The 10,411-nt window shown below is 39.7% G+C and overlaps 1 protein-coding gene across 7 annotated transcripts in view; it reads right to left on the bottom strand.

Moving 5' to 3' along the window:
* UBE3D (ubiquitin protein ligase E3D) overlaps window positions 1-10,411 on the bottom strand; it is a 177,633-nt gene that overhangs the window by 41,599 nt on the left and 125,623 nt on the right. The window lies entirely within an intron of this gene.

The raw sequence follows: 10,411 nt of genomic DNA, 5'->3' as shown, positions 1-10,411 counted from the left end.
TCTTAAATGCAACCCAGCTCATGGCTACAGACCTACAACCAGACTTTACGTTTCTTACAGTTTCATTCCAAAAAGAATTTTAAATGATTTGGGTGTAGTATGTTTAGGTGGTTGAGGTTATCATATTTTGTCTCCATTTGTTTCCTGCCATGGTCTTCGTGTACCATGAAAAAGATGCAGTCTGAATAAATGGGTCTGGACTGGCGGGCTTTACTTTATGTGTTCCATGGTGGTGGTGGAGCGGTCTATGCCCTGACATTGCAGACAGAATTCTAAGTGGATAGACATTTTTCTAGGGATAGGATCCAAAACTTTAACATACTCCCAAAGGTGCCAGTGAGCAAAACAAAGTTAAGTGAGTAGACTGGGCCAGAGACAGGAGCGGCAAGCCCAGGATTTCCACGCTCTGCAGGTAGGGCTGCAGGTCGGAAACACCAGGGCAGACGAGGAGGGTGCACGAGAAGCTGGCCCGCAGAGTGGACTTCGCCCTCTAACTTGGCTTCAGGCAGTGTGGCTTTACTTTCTACCTGCTTTTGAAATCTGTGGTCTGCTTAGTTTGCCGAAGGAAAGGCTTCTGCTGCTGAGACTATGTAGTGAGGCTGAAACTACCATTAGAATATACTCTGCACCCTGGAGAAGGAAATGGCAACCCACTCCAGTATTCTTGCCTGGAAAAGTCCATGGACAGAGGAGCCTGGCTGGCTGCAGTCCATGGGGTTACATGACTGAGCATGTGTGCATGAGGGTGGAGGGTCACGGGTTGGTAGCAATAAACTGGTAGAACTAAAAAAAAAAAAAAAAAAAAAAAAAAGAATATACTCTGTAAAATCTCAACGAAGGTGTGAAACTGTTCATTAAAAAAATAATAATAATAATTTATAGCATTCTGCCAAGAGCCCTCTTGCGCCTGACTGTCTCTGTTGCCATTCTATTACTTTCATGTTTAACAATCAAAATGACAGATACATCGTGCCTTCTCAACATCTTCATGTTTGCCTGCTGGTGGCAAGAAAATAAGGACAAGGCATTGGAAGTGGCCATGGAAAAAAGAGCCCGAGCCCATTCTTTCTCATTCTGAGAGGATAATGGAAATTACCTTTTCTGTTTGCCTGGCATCTCACAGGCTCATCTTCGTCCCAAAGGTCTAGGTGCTGCTTACAGATGTATCAGAAACCCCCAGGGGTTGCCCACATTTTTTCTTTTTTTAAAAATCACCCCAAAAATACTCTCCCCTCCATTTTTCTCAGGCAATAAAGATGTGAGGGCATATATTTATAAATAAGACATTTAAACTTTTTATAATGTTTGATAACTTGAGATGGAGAAAAAAATGAGAACTAGCAAAACTCAATAAAGGTTAGAAAGCAATATATTTGGTCATTTTCACCCCAAATTAGAACTCTGTGCCCCTAAGATACGAGCCTAAATAATGTGGTTTCTGTTGCATTAACCTAAAGCTATAATATGGCAAAAGTAGATTATAAGAGATCACATTAAAAAAAAACTAAAACCTTAGCAGCAGCTAGCAGGAATATTTTTGGCAAGCAATCACTCTTACAGATTCAGTTATAAACATCAGGATCACTGTCTGGGCCTGCGTGGGTTTGTACGAAATTCAAGTACAATTAGATGATTTTAAAAACAAGTACCTGATGAGATACAGTCCATGGGGCTGCAGAGTCAGACACAACTGAGTGCGTGCACATGCTCACACACATACACACACACACAAGTGCAAATGTATCACTTCAAAAATAAGTATTGTACTGAAAAATGATCACCAAAAGATGTTTTTATATTTGAAGTTTGCTATCTCTCTTCTCTGCTTTTACCTTCTGACTTCACATGGTAATGAAGGCTCACAGAGCCCAGGGTTGAAGAGGTACTCAGCAATCAGCTGGTTCACTCTCTCTCTCTCCAGTTCTCCACAAGTCTAACCATTTCTACTTGTCCATATGGTCTGTCCCCTGGAATTAGAATTTTTAAAGCTATTCTCTCCTTGAATAGTTGGGCCGACATGCAGCAATGTTCCGGACACTGTGAATTATATAAGGTGATGTTCCCGTTTTCAAGGAATTTATGATCTCATTGGAAACTTTGGAACTACACTTAAGCAGTTACAGTCATAGTAGGCAATGGCAGCCTGAGCAGGAAGTGATAAAAGCACAGGAGTTAATTTTAGTCTTTTTTGGGATCCTTTATAGAATCTAATATCAGGTTTATAACATAGCTTGTTGAACTAGAGTAGTATATAGACAGCAGAGACTAGGGACCAGGTCTCCAAGAGTAATAAAAGTTGATGATCAAAAGTAGAAATAGAGGGAATAATCACAGGGATAAAAGAAAAGAACCACTTACTTAGCATTTATCTTTCTCTAAGCACCTGTCATATACTCATTGACTTTATAATTACAATTCTCATAAAGTAACTAATACTATTAATATACAGATGAACAAACAGAAGCTCAGAGGGGTCTTACAGTCAGCATGTAGAAGGGCTTAGCTTTCATACCACACCTGTCTGATTTCTGAGTCCACACTTAAAAAAGGATCAATTCCTGAACCTATTATTTCCGAGACTCTGCGCGTTAAATATCTAGTATTTGATGTCTTATTTAATTATGAAATATAGCAAAGTTCATAAAGTATTCAGACATTTCTGTAGAAAGTTTACTAATATCTAAGTATGTAATAATTTTCTACTCCTCACATTAATATACCTTAAAGAATATTACTAGAGCATCCTTAAGATGACAACAAAGAAGACCATGGGGCATACATTTTGTTTCCATAAACTCATATAGAGTGCTGGCACATTCAGAATATATTAATAACTGGTAAATTACTTAGTATTTTTTTTTATTTATTTTTCTTTTTTTTAAATTTAATTTAATTTTATTTTTAAACCTGAAACACTGTATTAGTTTTGCCAAACATCAAAACGAATCCACCACAGGTATACATACGCTCCCCATCCTGAACCCTCCTCCCTCCTCCCTCCCCATACCATCCCTCTGGGTCGTCCCAGTGCACCAGACCCAAGCATCCAGTATCGTGCATCAAACCTGGACTGGCAACTCGGCAACACGAGTTAGTATTTTATTTAGCTCCCATGTATGGAACACTGACTTGAATGGGAGTTATATAAGTATTGGGGTGGATAAAATGATGTTGGCGAGTAAAAGAAGATACAAGTCTGATAAAGATTTAATGGTACTGTTTTAAGAAAATGACTGTAAACACATATCATCTGCACACACTGCAAGTATAACTTTAAAACAGGAAAAACAAATACAATGGGATCTGCCCCCAGCATATGGAAAGGGCACTTACACAGGTACCATCTGTTGCTTGGAGAAAGTTAGCTGAAGGTATGCTCACATCTGGATGCGACAACCAATTAGGGGGAGTTACAGGTAACACCTGTGCATGTTCAGCTGTCCCACCTCCATGCCAACTTCAGACACGGAAGTTATTAAAATCTGGTTTCTACCCACTGATCCTGAAAACTAACACTGATGACTGTAGAGAAGTGATACAGGGGGCGCTTAGAGACCAAGAGAAAAGCTAAGATTCTGCCTCAAAAATCTTGCTTTCTCCTCCTTTTCTAAACGACGTGGAACAAAATGCCAGTACAAAATGAGAATTTTTTTTTCTAATGCTTTTTCCTAGCATTGAAAGGAATACATTCTTATAAAGAAAATGAATGTCCACCTTCTCTTGAGAGATCACAGAGGCTCTAACGGGAAGAAAGAAAAAGGAAAAGAGGAGAAAGTGAGGAGGCGGGACCAGTGCACAGACAGCAGTGAATGCCAGGAAGAAAACTAAGGTAATGACTGAGTTTTTGCTGCAGTTTTATATCTCTCTTCAAGTCATCGTTTAGTTTCTGAAGGGACAAGACAAATTTATCCTTCTATCAGGGAAATAAAGGGTAAGCCAAAATCTTTTCTCTACTGAAGCTTACTGTCACACAAGCCCTTCACAAATCTGAGCTTTTTTTGCTGTTTACATGCATGACATAACTATTATGAGATTTTTAAAGTCACTTTACAAATGAGAAAACGATGCTATCAGGCATTAAGAAACACACCTGAGTTTACTTGATGAAAAAGTTCAAAAGAAGACCAAAGCATTTTCCATAACAGATTCCGAGTTTAGCTTAGATAAAGTACCACAGAAGCATAAAGTTTGGTATTGTTATTCAGTTGCTAAGTCATGCCCTACTCTCTGCAACTCCACAGACTGCAGCACACCAGGCTCCTTTGTCCTCCACTATCTCCTCGACTATGGTATAATGAGATATAAACCAGTGCACTGTCTTTATTTGCTACTACGGATTCATTCACAAAAGAACTTATAAGATGGCTTTTGCTGTCCTGGCCTTACCTCATGCATAGAAGGCGCAGAAAAGACCCTAATGAGCATAACTCCTGGCCTTCCTTACTCTTGAGGCGAGAGCTTCCAAGGCTAGGGAAGTTGGCGGCCCCGCAAGGAAAAAACAGAATTCCTGAGATGAAAGTCAGGGGAGGGGTGGGTTAAGTTCCAAAGTGGTGGCAACTCCTGCTCTTTTTATAGTTTCTGGCTATAAAAGTAACCTGACCTGGGAGGGCAGATGACTGCAAGGTCAAGGTCATCAGTGGAGGTCCCAGAGGCAGCAGCATGGATCTCAATGACTAGCCTGGCACAGAGGAAGTCAAAACCCTAGGGAAACCATTCTTCTGGATTTGGACAGAGTGTCTTCCCAGAAACCTTTTTCTTCATTTTCCTGGACTGATAAAGACTGGTTACTTTGGAGAAACAATTGGCTGACTAGGAGAGAGAAAACTTGCTTGAGAAAAACATAGACATGGCAGTTTCAACATCTACCCCCAACTGCCAAACAGGAAACAATGTCACACACACACAAGAAGGTTCAATATAAACATTCACTAACCTGAGAAGTGGAGAAGGCAATGGCACCCCACTCCAGTACTCTTGCCTAGAAAATCCCATGGATGGAGGAGCCTGGTAGGCTGCAGTCCATGGGGTCGCTACAAGTCGGACGTGACTGAGCGACTTCACTTTCACTTTTCACTTTCACACAATGGAGAAGGAAATGGCAACCCACTCCAGTGTTCTTGCCTGGAGAATCCCAGGGATGGCAGAGCCTGGTGGGCTGCCGTCTATGGGGTCGCACAGAGTCAGACACGACTGAAGCGACTTAGCAGCAGCAGCAGCAACCTGAGAAGACAGTACTTCAAACAACACCATATGAAATTACTAAGAAAAGTCATTTTCCAAGTCTGATTCCTAACATTAAGGCTCAACTGGGGGAAAAAAAGTATATAAATTAAAAAAACACATTTTCATAAAGAGAACTACTATATATTAACACTATAACCAAATACCACACAGTTGGCTAAAGTTGTGGGAGAAAAGTGTTTTGGGATGAATTATGGACCAAAAGGGATCCACAATTAATTTCTAAAATCCGTGACCAAAGTTTACCTTCCCATCCAAGCTGATAAATGCGCTTTGGGATTTGATATTCAGAAAATCCTTGGGAAGTATTCTAGGAGTAATTTTTCTCTGAGGAGGCAAAGTAGTAAAGAAAGGAAGTTAAACTGCCTTCACTACTCCTTTGATATGCTTATCTTTTTAATAGGGTAACAGCATGCTGATCTATAATAACACAATTTAAATGGAAATTTAAGATATATTACACATTTTGATGCCTTTAAAAATAGCAATGTACCAAGTCTAAAAAGATTTCATCAGGCATAATTTAACCTTTTCATGATGATCCAAGGTCAAGATTATAAATTTCTTATTAGTTATGTTTGTTGTTGTTTAGTTGCTCAGTCGTGTCCGACTCCTTTGTGACCCCATGGTCTATAGCCGGCCAGGCTCCTCTGTCCGTGGGATTTTCTGGGCAAGAATACTGGAGTGGGTTGCCATTTCCTCTTCCAGGGGATCTTCCTAACCCAGGGATCAAACCTGGGTTTCTGAATCTTCTGCATTGCAGGTGGATTCTTTACCATGGAGCCACTGGGGAAGCCCATTAGTCCTGTTCAGTTCAGTCGCTCAGTTGTGTCCGACTCTTTGTGACCCCACGGACTGCAGACGCCAAGCTCCCCTGTCCATGACCAATTCCCGAAGCTTGCTCAAACTCATGTGCATTGATTCAGCGATGCCATCACCATCTCATCCTCAGTCGTTCCCTTCTCCTCCTGCCTTCAATTAGTTTTGTGGTCCTGGGCAATTCATAAGAAACTTGCTAAGCTTAGGTGTCATCTTTGCCACATGAATGACAGTACTTCTCTCACAGAATAGTGATGGTAATAGTTGATTAAATAAAATCAACCCTGTATAACACTTGGCATAGAGCTCATGGCATTCTTCCATACTCAAAATGGTATCTACTGCTACTTTTAACATATTTTTCTGCTCTTGGTTGTGACATAGAAAATTAAACTGACCTATGAGTGCAGGTCAAAAAGACCTTAGAAAGATCTCTCTTTAAGAAAACAAAAGATCTAACTCTAATACTGTAAACCTGATTTCAGAAGAAGTCCTCTCAGTATAAAAGACTAAATATGCTGAATAAACATTAAAAAAAAAAAAATTAAAGCCCATAGTTTAACTGTTAGGAGAAGAACTGAATCCCCTGGCAGGAAAAGAATCCGGTGCCTCCTAGTAAGCCAGGGCTGAAGAAAGAGTTTCCCTAAGGCCTCTTCCCATTTAGAAGGCCTAGAATATGAGCTTTAGCCTGTGGGATTTTGGTAGTCGAGGAAAAGCCTGGGGCCCTGCAAAATAGGAGGTTGGGTCAGAATCCCTGCCTCTCCCTTGCAATGAACAAAAAATCCATGTTCTAGAAGCAGACAGTGGGTGAGCCTGCTTGCCTGCCTTGGTCTTGACTCAGAGCCTGGCATGGGGAGCACGGGAAAGGCACCCCTGACAATTCCTAATCCCAGGGCAACACTAGTGCACGTTTGGAATTAGAATTCACCATGTTTATGGAGCCTCACAAATAATCCTCTCTGCAGGATCATACGTTCCACCCAGGCCTCGAAGAATTCCCACAGATGAAGTTTCAAGGAGAGCATGAGCTTGCCGGCACAGTTATCCTATACATGAGCAGCTTAGCAGGAACAAGGCATAGTATCAGACTCACAGAGCAGAAGGGATTTTAATTATGGACAAATAGATAAGTATGTATAAAGAAATAAAACAAGTATCAAATGTATGCCCAGGGAACATGAGACTTTCAAAACTTATAGGTAGATCTGAAGAACCTAACAGTATTTCTGAAAACAAAAAATATAAAAATTGACATCAGAAATATAATGGAGAAGGCAAAACACAAGATGGGACATCGCTGAAATGGTTAATTAGTGATTAAGAAGAAATAATAGTTGTACTAGCTAGCAAGGTCATGCTCAAAATCCTCCAAGCTAAGCTTCAATGGTACATGAACCAAGAACTGCCAGGCGTATAAGCTAGACTTAGAAAAGGCAGAGGAGCCAGAAATCAAACTGCCAATGTCCAGTGGATCATAGAAAAAGCAAGAGAATTTAAAAAAAAATTTACTTCTGCTTCACTGACTACATTAAAGACACTGACTATATGGATCACAACAAATTGTGGAAAATTCTTAGAGATGGCAATACCAGACTACCTTACCTGCCTCCTGAGAAACCTGTATGCAAGTCAAGAGAACAGTTAGAACTGAACATGGAACAATAGAATGGTTCAAAACTGGGAAAGGAGTGCATCAAGGTTGTCTATTGTCACCCTGTTTCTTTAACTTGGGCTTCCCTGGTTGCTCAGATGGTAAAGAATCTGTCTGCAGCACAGATCAGGGTTCGATCCCTGAGGTGGGATAATGCCCTGGATCCCTTGGCTACCCACTCCAGTATTCTGGCCTAGAGAATTCCAAGGACTGTACAGTCCACGGGGTTGCAAAGAGTCAGACATGACTGAGTGATTTTCAGTTCACACTTATTTAACTTATATGCAGAGTACATTATGTGAAATGCAGGGCTGGATGAACCACAAGCTGGAATCAAGACTGATGGGAGAAATATCATTAACCTCAGATATCATCAGATGACAGATGACATCACCCTTATGGCAGAAAGTGAAGAGGAAATAAAGAGCCTCTTGATGAAGGTGAAAGAGGAAAGTGAAAAAGCTGGCTTAAAACTCAGCATTCAAAAAACTAAGATCAAGGCATCCAGTCCCATCATTTCATGGCATACAGATGAGGAAACAGTGGAAACAGTGACAGACTATTTTTATTGGGCTCCAAAATCACTCCAAATGTTGACTGCAGCCATGAAATTCAAAGACACTTGTTCTTTGGAAGACAAGCTATGACAAACCTAGAAAACGTATTAAAAAGCAGAAACATCACTTTGCTGACAAAGGTCCATATAGTCAAAGCTATGGTTTTTCCAGTAGTCATGTAGGGATGTGAGAGTTGGACTATAAAGAAGGCTGAGCACCAAAGAAATGCTTTCGAATTGTGTTGTTGGAAGATGATTCTTTAGAGTCCCTTGGACTGAAAGGAGATCCATCTAGTCAATCCTAAAGGAAATCAATCCTGAATATTCATTGGAAGGACTGATGTTGAAGCTGAAATTCCAATACTTTGGCCACCTAATATAAAGAGCTGATTCATTAGATAAGACCCTGATGCTGGGAAAGATTTAAGGCGGGAGGAGAAGGGGACGACAGAGGATGAGATGGTTGGATGGCATCACCGACTTGATGGACATGAGTTTGAGCAAGCTCTGGGAGATGGTGAAGGACAGGGAAGCCTGGTGTGCTGCAGTCCAGGGGGTTGCAAAGAGTAGGACACAGCTGAGTGACCAAACAACACAACAATAGTTGTACTGTACCACACTGTGCCTAGTTGCTTAGTCATGTCAGATTCTTTGTAACCCTTTAAATTAAGCTTTGTAATACTCTTTGTAGGTTAATTATACCTTCCCTGCATACCTGGTAATTCAAAATAGGTAAAGCAATGAAAAGAGGGTAATTTCTTTCTTAAGTAGAAACATGCATATGCAATACAGAATATAAAGAAAAGCCAGAGGGGTAAAAAACTACTTAAAAGTCTTAAAACAGCCATTGTTAAACACATTTCTTTCTTTATTCAAAAACATTTACTGACTTTCTATTATAAAGTGAGACACTGTACCAGACAAGATGCACAGTAATAAAAGCAAAAAAGGTACAGCCTTTTTCTTGCAGAGCTTACAACTACTAACTGATAAAACAACATACTTTGGTGGAAAAGTAAATTGATATTAACTTTCTGGAGAGTAATTTGGTAAAATGTAGCAAAATAAAAAACATTAAAAATATTCATAACCCTTGACTTCAAAAATGATTAGATATTCAGCTAAAGCTTATAGATAAGAAATATTCCTATAGTACAATTCTAATTTTTTTTCCAAAAGCTGTATTTGTTTCTGAAAACTGCTGAGTAACTTTAGTTTGTTCAGTCTCTAGTAGCACAAATTCTAAACACTGTATTTTGCTTCTCAATTCTATTATATAACCTGAAAAGTGACTAGGCAATTTGCAAACAATTAATTACTGGTTATAGAGTATGTTTAAAAAAAATCCTTGCCCAAGGACTTCCTCAACGGTCCAGTGGTTAAGACTCTGCCTTCTACTACAGAGGGCCTGGGTTTGATCCCTGGATGGGAACTAAGGTCCCATATATCGCTGGGTGTGGCCAAAATTAAAATAAGAAAAAATATATATATATATACACACAGACACACACACATATAAACAACAAGGACCAACTGCGAAAAAAAAAAAAATTCCTTGTCCAGAAGGATACTAGTTTTATTTTTAAAATCACAGAATCTTCACATAAACTGGAAAAGTAAACCTAAGACATACATCTTTCATCTTATTCTATGTTTTAAAAATGTCATCACTTGTTTCCTTTAAAAAATTTCCATCCATTCAAAAATATTTTGAAGTTCAACTGTCTGATTTAAGTTAGGCTGTAGAAATTTTATAGTATTTAAATTAAACCTTAACCTTGTTCTTGACTGAACCTAACTAAGAACTCTGTCAGAGTCCTTGTTGGCCTCCTGGTCATGTTTTTCCTAAGATATGGAATCTCATCTTTAATGGTTATCACTGGTCTCATCTTTACTGGTCATTATTAAATGAGCCCATTGAGAATGAGTCCCATTCAGCTGTGGTGTGGCTTGACACGGCCCTACAGACCTACACTATCCACTGTTACTAACAGTAACTAGCTGACAATCTGTAACCTGCCTTATATGACATTCAAATAGAGACATCCATCAGACATGGTAATCCAGTTCAATGCTGGCCTCAAGTAATTTGGTATACCACCAGTGTGAACTGGTAAAGATTCCAGTCATACTTGTCCTCCTCA

Source organism: Bubalus bubalis, chromosome 10 (genome assembly GCF_019923935.1).
Source record: "Bubalus bubalis isolate 160015118507 breed Murrah chromosome 10, NDDB_SH_1, whole genome shotgun sequence".
In the NCBI taxonomy this organism is placed as follows: Eukaryota; Metazoa; Chordata; class Mammalia; order Artiodactyla; family Bovidae; genus Bubalus; species Bubalus bubalis.
This window is presented reverse-complemented; position numbering and strand designations above follow the sequence as displayed.